The sequence below is a fragment of the Vulpes vulpes genome, chromosome 5 (genome assembly GCF_048418805.1).
Source record: "Vulpes vulpes isolate BD-2025 chromosome 5, VulVul3, whole genome shotgun sequence".
In the NCBI taxonomy this organism is placed as follows: Eukaryota; Metazoa; Chordata; class Mammalia; order Carnivora; family Canidae; genus Vulpes; species Vulpes vulpes.
The window spans coordinates 66,093,979-66,110,184 of record NC_132784.1 but is presented as its reverse complement, the minus strand read 5'-3'; the positions used below and the strand labels follow the sequence as shown (position 1 = coordinate 66,110,184).

At 49.2% G+C, this 16,206-nt stretch overlaps 1 protein-coding gene across 20 annotated transcripts in view; it reads left to right on the top strand.

Moving 5' to 3' along the window:
- The first annotated feature begins 8,224 nt into the window (after positions 1 to 8,224).
- The window catches only part of PC (pyruvate carboxylase), a 100,680-nt gene continuing 92,698 nt past the window's right edge, over positions 8,225 to 16,206 (top strand). For 8 of the 20 annotated variants that reach the window (XM_072758478.1, XM_072758477.1, XM_072758480.1 and 5 more), the window contains exons 1-2: positions 8,459 to 8,595; positions 13,990 to 14,027. The gene's annotated coding sequence lies outside the window, so the exon portion shown is untranslated. Of the gene's footprint in view, positions 9,181 to 13,989; positions 14,028 to 16,206 lie in introns of all 20 variants that reach the window. The other 12 variants (XM_026004322.2, XM_072758474.1, XM_026004323.2 and 9 more) reach the window with 12 other exon arrangements.

The window sequence follows — 16,206 nt, the reverse complement described above, 5'->3', positions numbered from 1 at the left end:
AGCACGAGCAGGGGGAGGGGCAAAGGGAGAGGGAGAGAAATCCCCCACGTTTAGACTCCCTGCTGAGGATGGAGCCAGACTAAGGGCTGGATCCCAAGACCCTGAGATCACAATCTGAGCTGAAATGAAGAGACAGATGCTGGACCAACTGAGCCACCTAAGGGCCCCAGATCTGTATTTTAAGCGTTCGCACTGTCTGAGTTTGGAGCCTGGCACTTCTGTGTGCTAGCTCTGTACTTTGAGTAAGTGGCTTAACCTCGTGTGCCTATAATTTCTCAGCTACAAAGTGGGGGAAAATACCTTATTTAATCAAACCTAAGGTGGTGTTGATGGAAAGGTAGCATTAATTCATACACCATTAAGAAAGAATACGCAAGGTGTCTGGGTAGCTTAGTGGGTTAAGTGTCTGCCTAAGGCTCAGGTCATGATATTTCCCCCCACCCTGCCTTGTGCTCTCTCTCTCTCTCTCTCTCAAATAAATAAATAAATAAAATCTTAAAAAAAAGAAAAAAGAAAAAAAGAAAGAATACTCACTGCTCATTCATTGGAAAATGCAGTCCATTTCAGAGAGGTTAAAATGGGGGAAAATAATGTGCCGTGAAATTAATGAAAGACTTGGTATCTCTTTCCTGAAGTGGGATCCGGGACTTAGAGATACGGGAAGGCTGCGAATGGAGGCAGGCCATCTAGATATTCCTTTTTATTAGTGAGCCAATGAAATTAATCCACATCTACACACTGCAGGCAAGACTTTTTTTGATGATGCCTAGAGTAAGGCCAAGGAGAAAAGGGTAGAATCATTGTCCCGGGAAAAGGAGGGATTCTCATATACATAAAGGAAGGCACCTTAAAACAGACGCCAAGTGCTGAGAGTGCAGGAAAGAGAATGGGAGACCACATCTGGTTTGGGGATAGGGAAAATCTCTTTGCTTGAGCAGCAGTTATTATACAGTACATTTTGGGGAACTAGTTTTTTTTTTTACTTTGGAATAATAGTACCAGATGTGTCCACTGTTTTGGTTTTCATTTCCCTCCAGGAAGCCAGAATGCAGGCTATCAGGTTCAATGCCCGACTTTGGCTGCATTACCGCTTGGAGAAATCAAACAAAGGGAAAGAAAGATTATTATAAAGTTGATTATAAAAGCTCCCATGGGACACCTGGGTGGCTCAGTGGTTGAGCGCCTCCCTTCGGCTCAGGGCATGATCCTGGAGTCCCGCTTTGGGCTCCCTGCAGGGAGCCTGCTTCTCCCTCTGCCTATGTCTCTGCCTCTCTCTGTGTCTCTCATGAATAAACAAATAAAATCTTAAAAAAAAAAAAAAAAAGCTCCCATGTTCTGAGCACCCGTTTTGTGCCAGGTATTGTGCGTAGGGCTTCCTTTATGTGGTCCCAAGAAACCAGGGGAGGATTATTTCTACATTACATACAAAACAATTGGGATGGGGATGCCTGAGTGGCTCAGTGGTTGAGTGTCTGCCTTTGACTCAGGGCATGATCCCAGGGTCCTGGGATCAAGTCTCGCATCAGGCTCCCTGCAAGGAGCTTGCTTCTCCCTCTGCCTATGTCTCTGCCTCTCTCTGTGTCTCTCATGAATAAATAAATAAAATCTTAAAAAAAAAAAAACAAAGCAGGGCAGCCCCGGTGGCGCAGTGGTTTAGCGCCGCCTGCAGCCTAGGGCGTGATCCTGGAGACCCGGGATCGAGTCCCACATCAGGCTCCCTGCATGGTGCCTGCTTCTCCCTCTGCCTCTCTCTCTAGCTGTGTCTCTATGAATAAATAAATAAACATCTTTAAAAAAATAAAAATAAAATAAAAAAAACCCAAAGCAATTGGGATCAATTGGTATAAGGTCCTGGAGCTGATAATATAGGTGCTCTCGCAGTTTTTCTTTTTCTTTCTTTTTTTTTTTTAATAGATTTTATTTATTTATTTATTCATCACACACACACACACACACACACACACACACACACACACAGAGGTAGAGACAAGGTCGAAGGAGAAGCAGGCTCCATGCAGGAAGCCTGATGCAGGACTTGATAGGGGGACTCCAGGATCATGTCCTGAACCAAAGGCAGACGCTCAACTGCTGAGCCACCCAGGCGTCCCTCTCGCAGTTTTTCAAATATGCAGGCCCTGATGACAATTGATGGTGAGCCTGTCCCTTCTCCTATTGTGTGAGCCTATTTCCTCATCTGTAAAATGAGTGGGTCCAGCTGGAGCATCCAAAACTTCCCTTGTTAAAAAAAACAAAACAAAACAAAACAAAACAAACAAACAAACAAACAAAAAACCAGTTGCTAGTCCCGTCACAAGCCCCCTGCATGAACAGGTCCCCACAGGGGCTTGAGAAGTTGTGTATACAATCATGCCCTAAGTGATCTATTTCTTAGGGGAAATCCTGGAAACATAATTGCTCAAGGCCCTTTTGCCTTTGAGGTCTGTGATTATAGGACTTAGATTGCAAACCAAAGCCCTTCCTTTGAAATCTGAATTCTGCACATTCTTGCCTTCTCTTTTCCCCCAAGGCAGCCATTGGAGCAAAAAGACTACAGCTTGGGGATCAAGAGACTGGAGGTCTGGTCCTGGCCCTGCCCCTGCCCCTGACTAGCTATGTAATCCAGAGAGAACTCAATTCCTTTCTCTGAGCCTCAGCAGAAGAATCAGAGGAGCTGTGGCTCAGAGTGGGATCTGATCCTTCTCTGCCTTGTGAGCAACAGCCTTAGTTCGGGCCTGAAGTGCTGGGGCTGGAATTTGCTAGACCAAGGCCCACCTTGGCGGGTAGAAGGTCTGACTGTCTTGTTAGAGATCCCATGATGGCATGGGCTTCACAGGGTCAGTGGACTGATTAGCCAGAGTCAAAGGAGACCAAAAAGACAGGGTGGGTCCCTAGGAGTAGGAGGTCTACATACAGGGTTAACAGCTTAGAGATTGCAATGGTGAGGCATTGGGCTTTAGTTTCCCCCAATTCCAAAACTGTATTTGGGTGGCCACGGCAAGGGTCCAGGGCAATCTCACACAGATGTTCAGTTTCCACAAACCACTCTTGGCAAACTGGGACTGCAATCCAACCCATGCTTTGCCAGCTCAGTCACATGCTGACATGACTCTGCTGCTGTCCTAAGAAGGATCTCACCACTAGGATGATGCCAGATGAGCATCTTTTCCTCATTATCACAAGGTACAGCATGAGTTAACAGTGTTTATGGTGGAGCAACCTGGATCCCTGAGGACCTGCAGGGAGGAAAACTCTTGAACCACCTGTATCCCCAACACATGCACTGGGGGCTCTATGTTGCTTAGAAGACACACTATCTAACCTGTGGAAAAGGACTATTTTGTGCATTCTTCTTGCCTCCTTTTTCCATCATTAAGGATTTAACCCTAAGGTATTGCCAGCAGACAAGCTATCTGAGGTTCCAGTTGCCAGAATTTGGTTAATTTTTTTAAAAAATGACTTTCTTTTGTCTCCCTGGACAGAGGATCTGGGATATCTGGTTTGTCCTTGTGAGATCCTCAGGGCAAAGCCAGCCTTCTGAACTATCAACATGGAGAGGTGGGTTCATGGTGGCTGTTAGTGTTTGAGGGGTCCATGGTTTTGTCTGGGAGTCCTCATCCACCTGGGTGCTTCTGCTTATCCAAGCTTCCTGAGTTCTAACTATTCTTGGACTTCCCCACAGCTTCCCCTCAGGCAATGCTTCCTGAACTTGTTAGTGGGTCCCCACTGACCCCTTCCATGCCTTGATCCTATCATGCCTCCCTGTCTTTGTTTAGGCTGTGTATAGGATTCTTTTTATTTTCTTTTAAAAATTTTTTTAATTATTTATTTATGATAGTCATACAGAGAGAGAGAGGCAGAGACAAGGCAGAGACACAGGCAGAGGGAGAAGCAGGCTCCATGCACCGGGAGCCCGACGTGGGATTTGATCCCGGGCCTCCAGGATCGCGCCCTGGGCCAAAGGCAGGCGCCAAACCGCTGCACCACCCAGGGATCCCCTAGGATTCTTTTTATCAGTAAATTTACCCAATAAGTTCTCAACTTTTCTCTATCTGCCTGCCTATCTATCTATCTATCTATCTATCTATCTATCTATCTATTGACTTAGCATAGATAGGTATTGCCCCCTCCAGGAAGCCTTCCACATCCCTCTCATGGGGTCAGTGACACCCTCTTTGGATTTCTATAGCACTCTGGCCATTTTCTCTAGCACAGCACAAACTATTTTGAAATCATATGCTTTGAGGTGTATCTCCCCATCTGGTCTAGGAGCAGCTTGAGGGTGGGGCAAGTAGCTCCTTTTTCTATTGCATGTTGCCAAAATGGGTGCAGAGTGAATGTACTCATTGTCTCTTGCCATTCAGTCCTCCTTTCCAGTCTGGGGCCCTGGAGATGCCCACCCCCCCTCAGAATTTGCTCTTCCTGCCAGCCCTTGCCCTCTTTTTAACTCTTCCCTTCCTCTTTTTTTTTTTTTATTATTTATTTATGATAGTCATACAGAGAGAGAGAGAGAGAGAGAGAGAGAGAGGCAGAGACACAGGCAGAGGGAGAAGCAGGCTCCATGCACCGGGAGCCCGACGTGGGACTAGATCCCGGGTCTCCAGGATCGCGCCCTGGGCCAAAGGCAGGCGCCGAACCGCTGCGCCACCCAGGGATCCCTCTTCCCTTCCTCTTAAATGTGGTGCCTTCTCTATTGGTGGACTCTACTCAGCCTCAGGGGCTGTCTTATTCCCTCTCTTGGTTTTAACCACTAAAAGTGGGCTGATGACTCCCATTCCTTCATTTGCTGACTCTTTTTTTTTTTTTTTTTTATGATAGTCATATATATAGAGAGAGAGGCAGAGACACAGGCAGAGGGAGAAGCAGGCTCCATGCACCGGGAGCCCGACGTGGGATTCGATCCCGGGCCTCCAGGATCGCGCCCTGGGCCAAAGGCACGCGCCAAACCGCTGCGCCACCCAGGGATCCCCATTTGCTGACTCTTATTAAGCATCTATTTTGTGCCAGATTCAGCTCTTGTAGTGGTAACATTCAAATATGAGAAGGGGTTGGGAGAATAGAAGCAAGAAACAAACCAAGAATAGAAGCAAGAAACAAACCAAGAAACTTCCAGAAAGTGATTGATACTAAGAAGCAATAAGGCAGACATAATCCTAGTTTAACAGGAGCCCATAAACTGCTTTGCAGCTGCCCCTAGACCACACTCTCTTAACAGAACTATGCTGCCTGGGCCCTAAACACCAGAGCTAGACTCCTCATTAGCATTCTCAGGCTGATCTCAGCCTATCTCTCCCACATCACCTTCCCCTATAGCCCCCTAGGAACTCAGCGAAGTTTCCCAAACTCTCTGTAGCTTCAAGAATCAGTTGAGCTTAAGAGGCACCTGGGTGAAAAAAAAAAAAAAAAAAAAGAGGCACCTGGGTGGCTCAGTAGGTTAAGTGTCTGACTTTGGCTCAGGTCCTGATCTCAGGGTCCTAGGATGGAGTCCCATGTTAGGCTCCGTGCTCAGTGGGGTGTCTGCTTATCTCCTTCCCTCTGCCCCTCCCCCTCTTTGTTCTCTCTGGACAAATAAATCTTAAAACAGAAAAAAAGAATCAGTTGGGGGCTTTTTTTTTTTTAATTTTTATTTATTTATGATAGTCACACAGAGAGAGAGAGAGAGGCAGAGACACAGGCAGAGGGAGAAGGAGGCTCCATGCACCGGGAGCCCGACGTGGGATTCGATCCCAGGTCTCCAGGATCGCGCCCTGGGCCAAAGGCAGGCGCCAAACCGCTGCGCCACCCAGGGATCCCAGTTGGGGGCTTTTGATAGGCAGAGAAAAAGATTCTTGTGCCCGGCCACCAGACTTACTGAACCCTTACAAATCAGGGACCAGGGAGTCGGCCATCTGTTTTGTTTTTGCTTTTTAAAGACTTTGTTTATTCACTTGAGAGAGAGAGAGAATGCGCTTGCGCGCCTGCCCGCGCACGCACACACGCACACGTGCATGCATGTTGTGGGCGGGGTGGGGTGGGGTGGGGTGGGGGGTGCATGGGAGGGACAAGCATGACCCTGATATAGTGACCTGAGCCGAAATCAAGAGTTGGTTGCTTAACCAACTGAGCCACCGAGGTGCCCCATCAGTTTTGTTTTTAAAGAGCCCCAGGGAGGGTCTTATTATCAGGAAGTCAAGAGAGTAACTTCTCTTGGTCTATTAGTGGTTCTCAACACTGACCCACATTAGAACCATTTGGAGAGCTTCTTAAACTAGCAATTCAATGCAGGGATTTCATCCAACAAAAATAGACCCAGGTGGTATTCTGCTGGTCATATTGGTGATCAATATGCGTAAGAACCATGGAGTGGGGCTCAGGAATCTGTTTCCCACTAGCCAGCACCCTGTCCCAAGGAGATTCTATCAGTAGAGGTATGGAAGCCCAAACAGAGAGATGCTGTCTCTAGCTACTGTGGCTCTCCACCCAGGGTTTTGTCTGGGCAGTTTTCTCTATCTGGGATGGAATACACCTTCTAACTTTGTCTTTCTGGGGAAATCAGCCTGAGGGTAGGACAGAGGCCAGATGGAGAAGTATCTTGTTTCCTAATCTCATTTGAACTAGATAATTTATATGCCTGAGCTAACTGTCCAAAATCCATACTTTTTTGGTTCACAGCAGTCCATTTTCTAGTTCTCAATTAGTTTCTTCATTCAGACCTTTACCTGGTGGTGTGGGGACCACCTGAACCTGGCTGGAGTCACCCAACCTTTGCTCCAGACCCATAGGTTCACAGGGACCAGCCAGGACTGAGCTGACATGTCGCAGCATCTATAGCATGGCCAACTGTAGAGAAGGACCCTTGTCTTTCCTGAGGGACACCAGGGTCTGCATCTTACATGTACACAGTAGGGGAGAGAAGATAGAGGCAGGTGTCAAAATCACAAGGTAAGCATGCTAGAAGAATAGTAATAGGGACAACCATGTAATAGGGACTCAGTGTCCATCAAGCCCAACCGCTGTTAAGAAGAAATTCAATCCAGAGAGGGAGGGGCTCTGCCCAAGATCACACAGCTTTAATGCTTTCTGGCATAAAGTTCTGAGGTAGAAAGAGTCATAGGACTTGGACGTCTAATAGAATATGAGCTCTATGATGTGATGCCAGGGGCTATGTCTTTTCACAGTAGCGTCCTGGCATAGCACAAGGATCATAGTAGGTGCACAATCAAATGAATTTTTAAAAACATTATATTTATTTATTCATGAGAGAGACACACAGAGGCAGAGACATAGGCAGAGGGAGAAGCAGGCTCCCTGTGGGAAACCGGTGCAGGACTCAATCCCATTGGAGGACCCCAGGATCAGGACCTGAGCTGAAGGCAGATCACTTCAATCACTGAGCCACCCAGGCATCCCAGAGTCAAATGAATTGTTAATTGAATGAATAGGTGGATCTGGAGAATTAGGATTTTAATCCTTTTTCTGCTACTAAAATAACTGTATTGGATTGACCTATGTTGAAGTTCAGCCAATAGGTGGAAGGAAGGACAAGAAAGTTGGGAGAGACAAACATTAACAGACACAACAGAGAATGGAGTTGTAAATATTTCTCCATGCTCAATAAGCAATTTCTAGTTAACAAGATGTTCTCATAGTCCTTGATCCTCCCTACTGTCTGGAGGGAGGTTATTTTTCCTCCATGTCCTGAGTACCACACGATGTACCCTACATTTTGTTTATCGTCTGTCTTTTCTCTCACTATAAAGCAGAGATTTTGCTTCGTTTTGGTCATTTCCATATCCCCTTGGCTGGTACAGAGCCTAGTTTATGAAGCTTTCTGTTTAATCAGGCCTTCTAGACCTTCTAGGTCCCCAGGGGGCTCGATTTGCAGGTTAAGAAACTGAGGCTCAGAGCGGTGAGGTTGCTTGTCCAAGGTCACACAGAGATGGACTCCTGCTCATCGCCCCCTCGCCCCCACCCCAGCTAACCGACACAATCTCGATCACTCTTGTGGTACAACTGCCATCTCCTTCCTCCTGCCCGCTCCACAAACGCTTTTCCTCCGCCCTCTGCCCCGTCCACTCCTTCCATCCGCGTCCAGCCGGGATCTCCCGGTCTCGGTGCGATCTGTTTTGCTTGCGGCTTTGGGAGACACGTGCTACTCGGGTGAATGAATCGCACGTCCCCACCCCCGCCGATAGCCAATCACAGCGTGCCGGAACCCGGTTACTTCCGCCTATTGCGGGCGGAGGCCCCGGCGCCGCGGCCCACGTGGGGCTCTAAAGGCAAGGGAGTAGGCGGTGGTGCGCCAGGGGCTGGCTCTCCCAGCCTCCTCACCAATCCAGGGGCCCGCCGGCGACGCGAGGGGCGGAGCCGACGTGGGGCGCCAAGGCTTAAACGTGACGGGTAGGCGGGAGGTAGGGAGGAGTCCTGAGCCGGGAGCGGTGAGTGACGGTCGTCATTGCCCAATAACAGGAGGGGTTGGGCTGTCTGAGCCAATAAGAAGTCCGTAAGGCGGGGCCAGGACTGCAGCAAGTTCGGTTGCGCGGAGACCGCAGCTGTTCCCTGTCAGTGGAGGCAGCGGCGGTAGAGACGGTGGCGACGACTTGCGGCGGAGGCGAGGAGGTGAGTGCCGGCGGCGCTGCGCACCTTCCTCTCCTCGCGACGGGTCGGAGCCTGTGGGCGTGCGCCAGCGCCGCCGTGGGGGACGCTTATGTAAGGGTCGTGCGCGCCAAGGCGGTGCGGTCTCCACGAGTGACGGCTGGAGGAGACGGCGGCGGGCGGTGCGCGACGCGACGTGCGCCGCCCCTCCCTTCCCCCTCCCTTCCCCCTCCCCCTCCCCCTCCCGCGGGGCGGCCGGCGCGGGCCCGCCTTCACCCGCCTCACGGCGCGCGAGAGCTCCCGGGACCCTTCGCCCAGACCCCGTCCCGCCTCTCCGCCGGTGTCCGTCCGCGCGGGCGCAGCCGGGCCTCGTCAGCTTCGCGTCCCTGGCGGTCGCCGGCGGCCTTATTCCTGCCCTCGAGCCCATTTTGCAGATGGAGAAACTGATGCACGGAACCCCCGGATGCCCCGGGCGAGAGGTCCCTGTGGATTCGAACCCAAGTCTGTCAGAATCGGGAGCCTAACGCTGGAAGTTGTTCAGCCCTGAAGGAAGCTGTGGCGTGCCAGGCGAGGGTTTTCTGTGTTCCAAGTGCCTGCACTCCGCCTGCTGTAGGGATTCTTGTAATAATCCGGTCTGGCATTCGTTTTAGAGGCAAAGCAGTGATTGGCCCGAGGCTGCTCAGTGAGGAGGAGGTGGGGCTGCACTCAGCCCGTTATTCTAACAGGCTGGAGCAGTTTACAAAGTGCACTGGCCTCGGGCGGTGAGGAGCAGCAGGTGGTCCTGGAAGTGCCCTCCTGGGCACGGAATCAGGAGCACAGGGCAGGCTTAGAGGACCTGCCGTGGCAGGTTCTTTCCAGCCGAACTTGTTTTGTGTACTTTTGAGTTGTTTCACCTCTGACAAGCTCTTTCCTCATCTCCTAAATGCTGGGGTTAGGCCAAGTCCCTAGGTTCCCGGCAGCTCTGAAAGCCCTACAAATCAAAATGTTTTGTGAGAGGGAGTAGGCCAGGGCCCATTGTCCCCATTCTGCAGCTGAGAAAGCCAAGGCTCCAAGAGGTGCCGGTGTTTGCGAGATCACAGTTAGAGCTTCTCAGTGTCTTTACCAAGAAGTCCTTGCCTTCCCTCCTAACAGCATCCCCGGCTTCTCCATGCCACCCTTCCCCTGCCGGTGATGCAGACACTTTCGGTGAGGGTGGATGTGCTGGACATGTGTAGTTGCTCACAGTGGGAGCTCTTCTGTTTGTCCATTCATCATCTTCACCATCCTAATTCAGGAACTCTCCATCCCATTCTTTTGCACGTCTACCCTGTTGGGAGCCCTAGACTGGGCATTGAGATACTTGGGAGGTGAAGTTAATTCTTGCCCCAGGACTGCTGGCAAACTGGGGAGAGAAATAGAAGCAGAACTAAGCCGTGAGTGTACATGCCACAAGTATTTGTAGAGAACCCAGTGTGGGTGAGGTATGGCCTCTAGGGGGACATGGAAGAGGAAATTCAGTAAAGGCCCACAAATCAGGGCAAACCACACACTAAGGCCAGGGAGAGAAGAAATGGGCTGGCTGGGGCTGGACTGGGGCAGGCTTTATGGAGGAGATGAGTCGTGAATCTCCTTCAATTCCACTGGAGCCCACGGTGAAGAAGCAGTGCTTGGATTTGAGCAGTCCAGGTTTTGTCATGGAGGAGAGGTGAGCTATACGCATTAGAACCCGCCAGAGAAAGGTTGAGGAAGATGGGAGGAGAATGTGGGGGAAGTAGTGCTTTCCAGTTGGATAGAAGTTTGGTCTGGCACTTAGAAGAGGCTTCTCTAGGAGATATAAAAGGTGAGGGCACTTGCCTAGGTGCAGAAAAGCCAGAAGTGAGATTGGGTTCCACAGGTGCCAGGGTGCTTGGTTGGGTGCCCAGGGCCCAGCAGCAGGCCTGAGCTACAGGTTGTGTGTGTGTTGTAGTGAGCAACTTGTGGGCAAGCATCTTGTGTTTCTAAATGGCTGCCCTGCTGGAAGTGGCTTTGTTCACAATTGTTGCCCAATATCTGTCTGTTTGTTGAATTGAATTAGATTGCCACTGAAAGTTTCCACAATTTGTCCCAATGTCCCCTCTGTGCCTTCTTTCCTACTCTCTCTCCCAAGGCCTACTCCAGCCTGATGGACCCTCTGTGCCAGTACTCACTTCCAAGATCGTCCTTCAGGAAGGTTTGCCCTGGTGGCTGTAGCCTCTTGGACCCCTGCTACCTTTGGTTTATGAATACAGGCCACTTGCCCATTTTTGTCCTGCTCTTTGCTTTCTCCTTGTTTCACATCTGGCACTCCAGTACCCCACGTATGGTGCTAGGTTCCAGTCCTCCCAGCACTACTCACAGAGGCCCTGGGACCATGGCAGGGTGGATCTCAGACCCAGGTCTTTCCAAATTGCAGTTCCCCGTATACCTCTGCCCTGTGTTCTGTTAGTGCTGTTGACAAATGTTTCAGGTGAATTACTGGAAATGGCACAAATTGGAAACCAATGAGGAAGGAAGGGCGGAAGTTGGGGGAACCAGGAAGGGAGTACCATTTGGATGCTGCATGGATGACTGTCACAGGGCTGTGCATCTGGGAGGAAGGCCTGGGCAGACCCCAGACCATGTAAATCTTATCGCTAGCACTCTTCTGCATGAGCAGGATGCCTCAAGTAGATGTTCTTGAGGATTAGTGTGGGCCTTCTTTTTGGCTGCCTCCCAACAGCATCTGACCCTCTTCTGAGGGGGCCCCTACCCCTCACATCCAGAAAGTGTGCCTGTTTGGGGGCTACTCTCTCGCCAGAGACCTCCTTTGCAGAAGTGGGCCATTTTGCCTGCTTACTCTGAAACCTCACCTGGGCCTGACTGACCACTCCTTGGTCTCTGCCCTAGCTGCTTCTAGTCTTGGTTTTAGACATGTTGCCGAACTGCCAAAGGAGTAGAACACCATAAGGGACAGGGAAATGATGGAAAGAAGAACCATTTCCTCTTCCCTACTCAATGAAAAGATGTGAGGCCATCTCTGGGCTTTTTCTCCCATTTGACACCTGTTCAGGTACCCTCTTCTGCCTCACCCCTCGTCTAAGACTGCTTGCTGTCATCCCAGACTTTCTTTTTAGTGTCCTTTCCCCATTCTTGTTCCTTGGTGACCTTGTTTTCTGCAGGGCTTTTCCTCGTACCTTGTCCAATCAAAGTGAAATTATTTGTCAAGATTCAGTCTTTCTTACAGTATTAAGTCTTGCCAAGTCTGTTCAGTTGGAAGTGGGCTCTCTTTTAATAACAGTAATGATAACTAATAATTATTGTTATTAACAATAAAAGCCAACCTTTATGGTGCTGTTACTGTAACTGTATGGTGGCAGGGGGCCTTGCAAGGCCCCTCTCCCCATGTATCACTTCATGTGATCATGACAACAACTCTACAGCAAAAGTGCCATTAGGCCCTCATTTACATGTCCACCCCAAGCCACCAGGCTTGGAGTCTCCTTGACTCCCTCTCAAACATGACCCCATTTTCTTTCTTTTCTTTTCTTTCTTTCCTGAAGATTTTATTTATTTGTTTGAGAGAGAGCAGCAGAGGCAGAGGGAGAATCAGAGTCCCCACTGAGCAGGGAGCCCAATGTGGGGCTCGATCCCAGGACCCTAGGATCATGACCTGAGCCAAAGGCAGACACTTAACCAACTGAGCCACCCAGGTGCCCCTTCGTTTTCATCCTCTATTTGCTAGCCCTCAACAACTTGCTCTTGGGCCTTTGGGGAACAGAGCCTGTGCCTTCTGGCAGGCTGCCTCGTGCAAGATACGTGCTCGATAAATATTTTATTGAACTTAATGCCTCAAACATTCATTTCTAGCCTTGAAATAATCTATCAAGGCAACTGATCTTCTTAGAACATGGATTCAGTACATTTGATGGCTTGCTGGCCTTTGTCTCCATTTTGCTCTTTACTGACCAGTGGCTAGAGCTGACAGACAGATGTGGCCTTTCTTTTTTTTTTTTTTTTTTTTTTTTTTAATTTTTTTTATTTATTTATGATAGTCACAGAGAGAGAGAGAGAGAGGCAGAGACACAGGCGGAGGGAGAAGCAGGCTCCATGCACCGGGAGCCTGATGTGGGATTCGATCCCGGGTCTCCAGGATCGCGCCCTGGGCCAAAGGCAGGCGCCAAACCGCTGCGCCACCCAGGGATCCCCCAGATGTGGCCTTTCTAAAACAAGGGGTGTCTGGGTGGTTCAGTTGGTTAAGTGTATGACTTTGGCTCCAGTCATGATCTCAGGGGGTCCTGGGATTGGCTCTCTGTAGGCCTCCATGCTCAGTGGGTAGTCTGTTTCTCCTCCCTCTGCTCTTACTCATTCTCTCTCTCTCAAATAAATAAATAAAATCTTTTTTTTTTTGTTTTTTGTTTTTTTTTAATAAATAAAATCTTTAAAAACAAACAAAAAAACTGAAAAAGTCTGTAGAAATCTGAAAAATTATGGGCTTCCATGGATCTAAACAAGGGGTGTGCTCTCGTGTGTGTGTGTGTGTGTGTGTGTGTGTGTGTATTATCTCTGCAGGAAAAGATCTGAGGAAACGGAAAGAGGAGACCTATCAGCTCTCAGGTCACGTAAGACAGTTCTTAATTAGTGTCAGGTTGCTTAGTGAGATAGGAACCAGGCTCAGAGAATCCAAAGGGGAGGAAGTAACTCCTGAAGGATTAGAGACAGCTCTGCCAGAAAGTGGGCCTGGGCTGGCTGGAGGTGGGCAGGAAGAGAAAGCACTTCAGATAAAACAATACAAATTTCTAGAACTTCTTGTTCTTATGTAGTGGGTGCTAGGAAAGGTCTTACTTTAATGCTTCTTACTAATAAGCACGTTGGCTAATGTCTGAGAGCATCCTTTGTACCAGGCTTGGTGCCAGTGCTTTGTCTGTGTTACCTCACTGGGAACTCTATGAGCTGGATGCTGTTACCATTCCCATTTCACAGACGAGGAAACAGGCTTTGAGTGGTTATGGGAATGGGTGACTGAGCGTCAAGGGTGGGGCCCAGACAGTTGGATAAGAGCCAGGGTGCTTGGGACACCTGCGTGTCTTGGTGGTTGAGCATCTGCCTTTGGCTCAGGTCGTGACCCCGGGGTCCTGCGATCAAGTCCTGCATCAGGTTCTCTGCATGGAGCCTGCTTCTCCCTCTGTCTATGTCTCTGTCTCTCTCTCTGTGTCTATCATGAATAAATAAATAAAATCTTAAAAAAAAAAAAAAAGAACCAGGGTGCTCTCAGCCCTGTGCTGTCCTGGGCTCCCAACCCCCACCGCTGTCCCAAGTCCCTAAGATGGAAGCAAAGCAACAGGTATCTCTCTGGGTTCTAAATCTATGTTCTTGCCACTCCTAGGTTCTTTGGGGGAATGCTCAGAGAAATGAAGATAACACTTCTTTTTTCTTTTACTTTAGATAGCAGCTGCTTTCTGAGAACTGACAGAACACTGAGGGTAAGTCCGTGCCTGAATCCAGGTCGGTGGGATGTGTGTGGGTCTTCTTCAGGAGCAGTTGTAGATGTTAGCAGTCCTAGAACATCAGTTATCGAGTTCAATTAAAAAAAAAAAAAAAAGGCCAAGTGACTGTCATCTGTACTTGATCTCTCTCTTGGTTTACATAGGAAAGTGACATCTGGCTCCCTGCCAGCCACAGTTGGTAGCCAGCAGCCTCAGCAGGAGGCCTGACTTCTGGAAGTGTGTGTGGCTTGGGATGCTGGTGAGGCTTCCCAGGACCACAAGAAGCATGTTTAGAGCTGGGCACCTCCTGGGAAGACCCCTTGAGTCAATGAGTAGAACAGACGGCTGGGCAGTGGGGGACTCTGGGAAGTGTGAAGCTGGATCTGGGAGGTGGCTCTGTCAGCTGGCTGTAAAAACACCTGACACATGTTTCCAGACAATGACACTCAGGCTTTGGGAGTCAAAATGATAAGGGGACCAGGGGGTGCAGTTGGACCTTCTCCCATGTAGTGCTCAGGCAGCACTGTCATATATAACCAGCTGCTTCTCTCACACAGGTTTCCCCTGATGCACTGATCAGGGTGCATCTCAGCCTAATGTCGAGGCCCTCTAGGCAGAGTACACCTAACGATCCAGTACTATTTCCTGCTGCTAATCCACATGAACATCCTAGCTGGGCACGGTCCTTGCGCTCTGTCTAGCATTCCCCCTGTATTTCAGACACCAATAATGTTGCTCTTTGTACATCCAGAGGCAGGCCAGTTATTATCCTCATTTTGTAGCTGGGGGCCCTGGGGACATTGTGGCCCAGGGACAACTTTCCCCATGGCTCAGGTTCTGTGCTCAGAGTGGAGATTCCTTTGTGTTGGGATTTTTCTTGGGTTTCCACCCATTGTGCAGGAGTTCTTCTCAGGTGACCCTTCATGACTTAGAAGTTGTCCTGCTTTCTGATATGTTCCCATGATCCTCTCTAGTCCTATGTCTTGGACCATTTTCCACTCTAGGATTGCATTTGCTTTGAAAAGCAGGTGGAGTAGGGTACCTGGCTGGCTCAGCATGTGACTCTTGACCTTAGGGTTGTGAATTCAAGCCCCACATTGGGTGTAGAGCCTACTTATAAAAAAAAAAAAACTCATTATATGCGAACCAGGTGGAGTAAAGGCAGATGGGTATGAATTTTTGATGGACTCTACTCCATAAAGGTTCCACTGCCCTGTTCTCTGTTTGCTCTTCTCTTTCTGTTCTTGGTTGACAGAGTTGAATGTTATTGCTCTTACTTGCATCCCTTTGAGGAGAGGTGCGAAAGTTGGGTGAAGGCCCCAAACCACCTATCTTATGGAGCTGAGAAACTGGGGCCCAGAGAAGGCTGATTAGCAGTATCCCAGATTCTGACCCCCTCCCCCCCCTTTTAAGAGTGTCTTCTTTTCTTGTATATCTTCCCTCAAATCCATCAGTAGCAAGGGAAAATTAGTTGCCAAGAAGGGCTGCCTTTTACCAGCTCATCTGATTTGTTAAGGCTTGTCTGGCACTTCATCCCCAAGTCCCTGCTGAGTCCCTGGAGTTTTGCTTATTAGTTACTGGAACTAAGACTGCCATGGGAGGTGGCCGCCCTGTTCTTCTCCTTTGCTGTCTCCTTGGTGATCCTGGAGGGAGGGGGATGTGGGATGTTGTTGGTTTTTTGTTTTTTTTTAAGCAGAATGCCGGTAGGTGTAACTGAGGTCGTCCCAGCAGCCCCTTGTTGCTGCTGTCCGCAGCTCCTTATCCTGATTTGCCTGCAGGCCAGAGAAGGGGGTGGGGGTGGGTGGGTATCCAAGACTGCTCTAAGTACATTTCCACCAGCTGTGTGGGAATGGGGCCAAACTCCACATGTGGCAGCTCCCCTCCCCATAGACATTCATCCCTGGCTGAGGCCTTGGGTAAAATTCCATGATCTGTCTGTGCTGAGTCATGCTTAGTCTCTGAGGATACGTGTGGCACCTTTCACATGTCTGTCCTTAGTCAGCCAGGGGTCTGGGAAAGGCTATTTCTCTGAAGTGATATCCTACTGCTGATTATTTGTATTTGCATATCACTGCTTTTACTAATGTGCTGTTTACCAGTATGAAATTTATTAACATGAAATCACTAATAATAAATGTATTGTTTATTCTGGATTCCTCTCTTATGGATGAGGAAA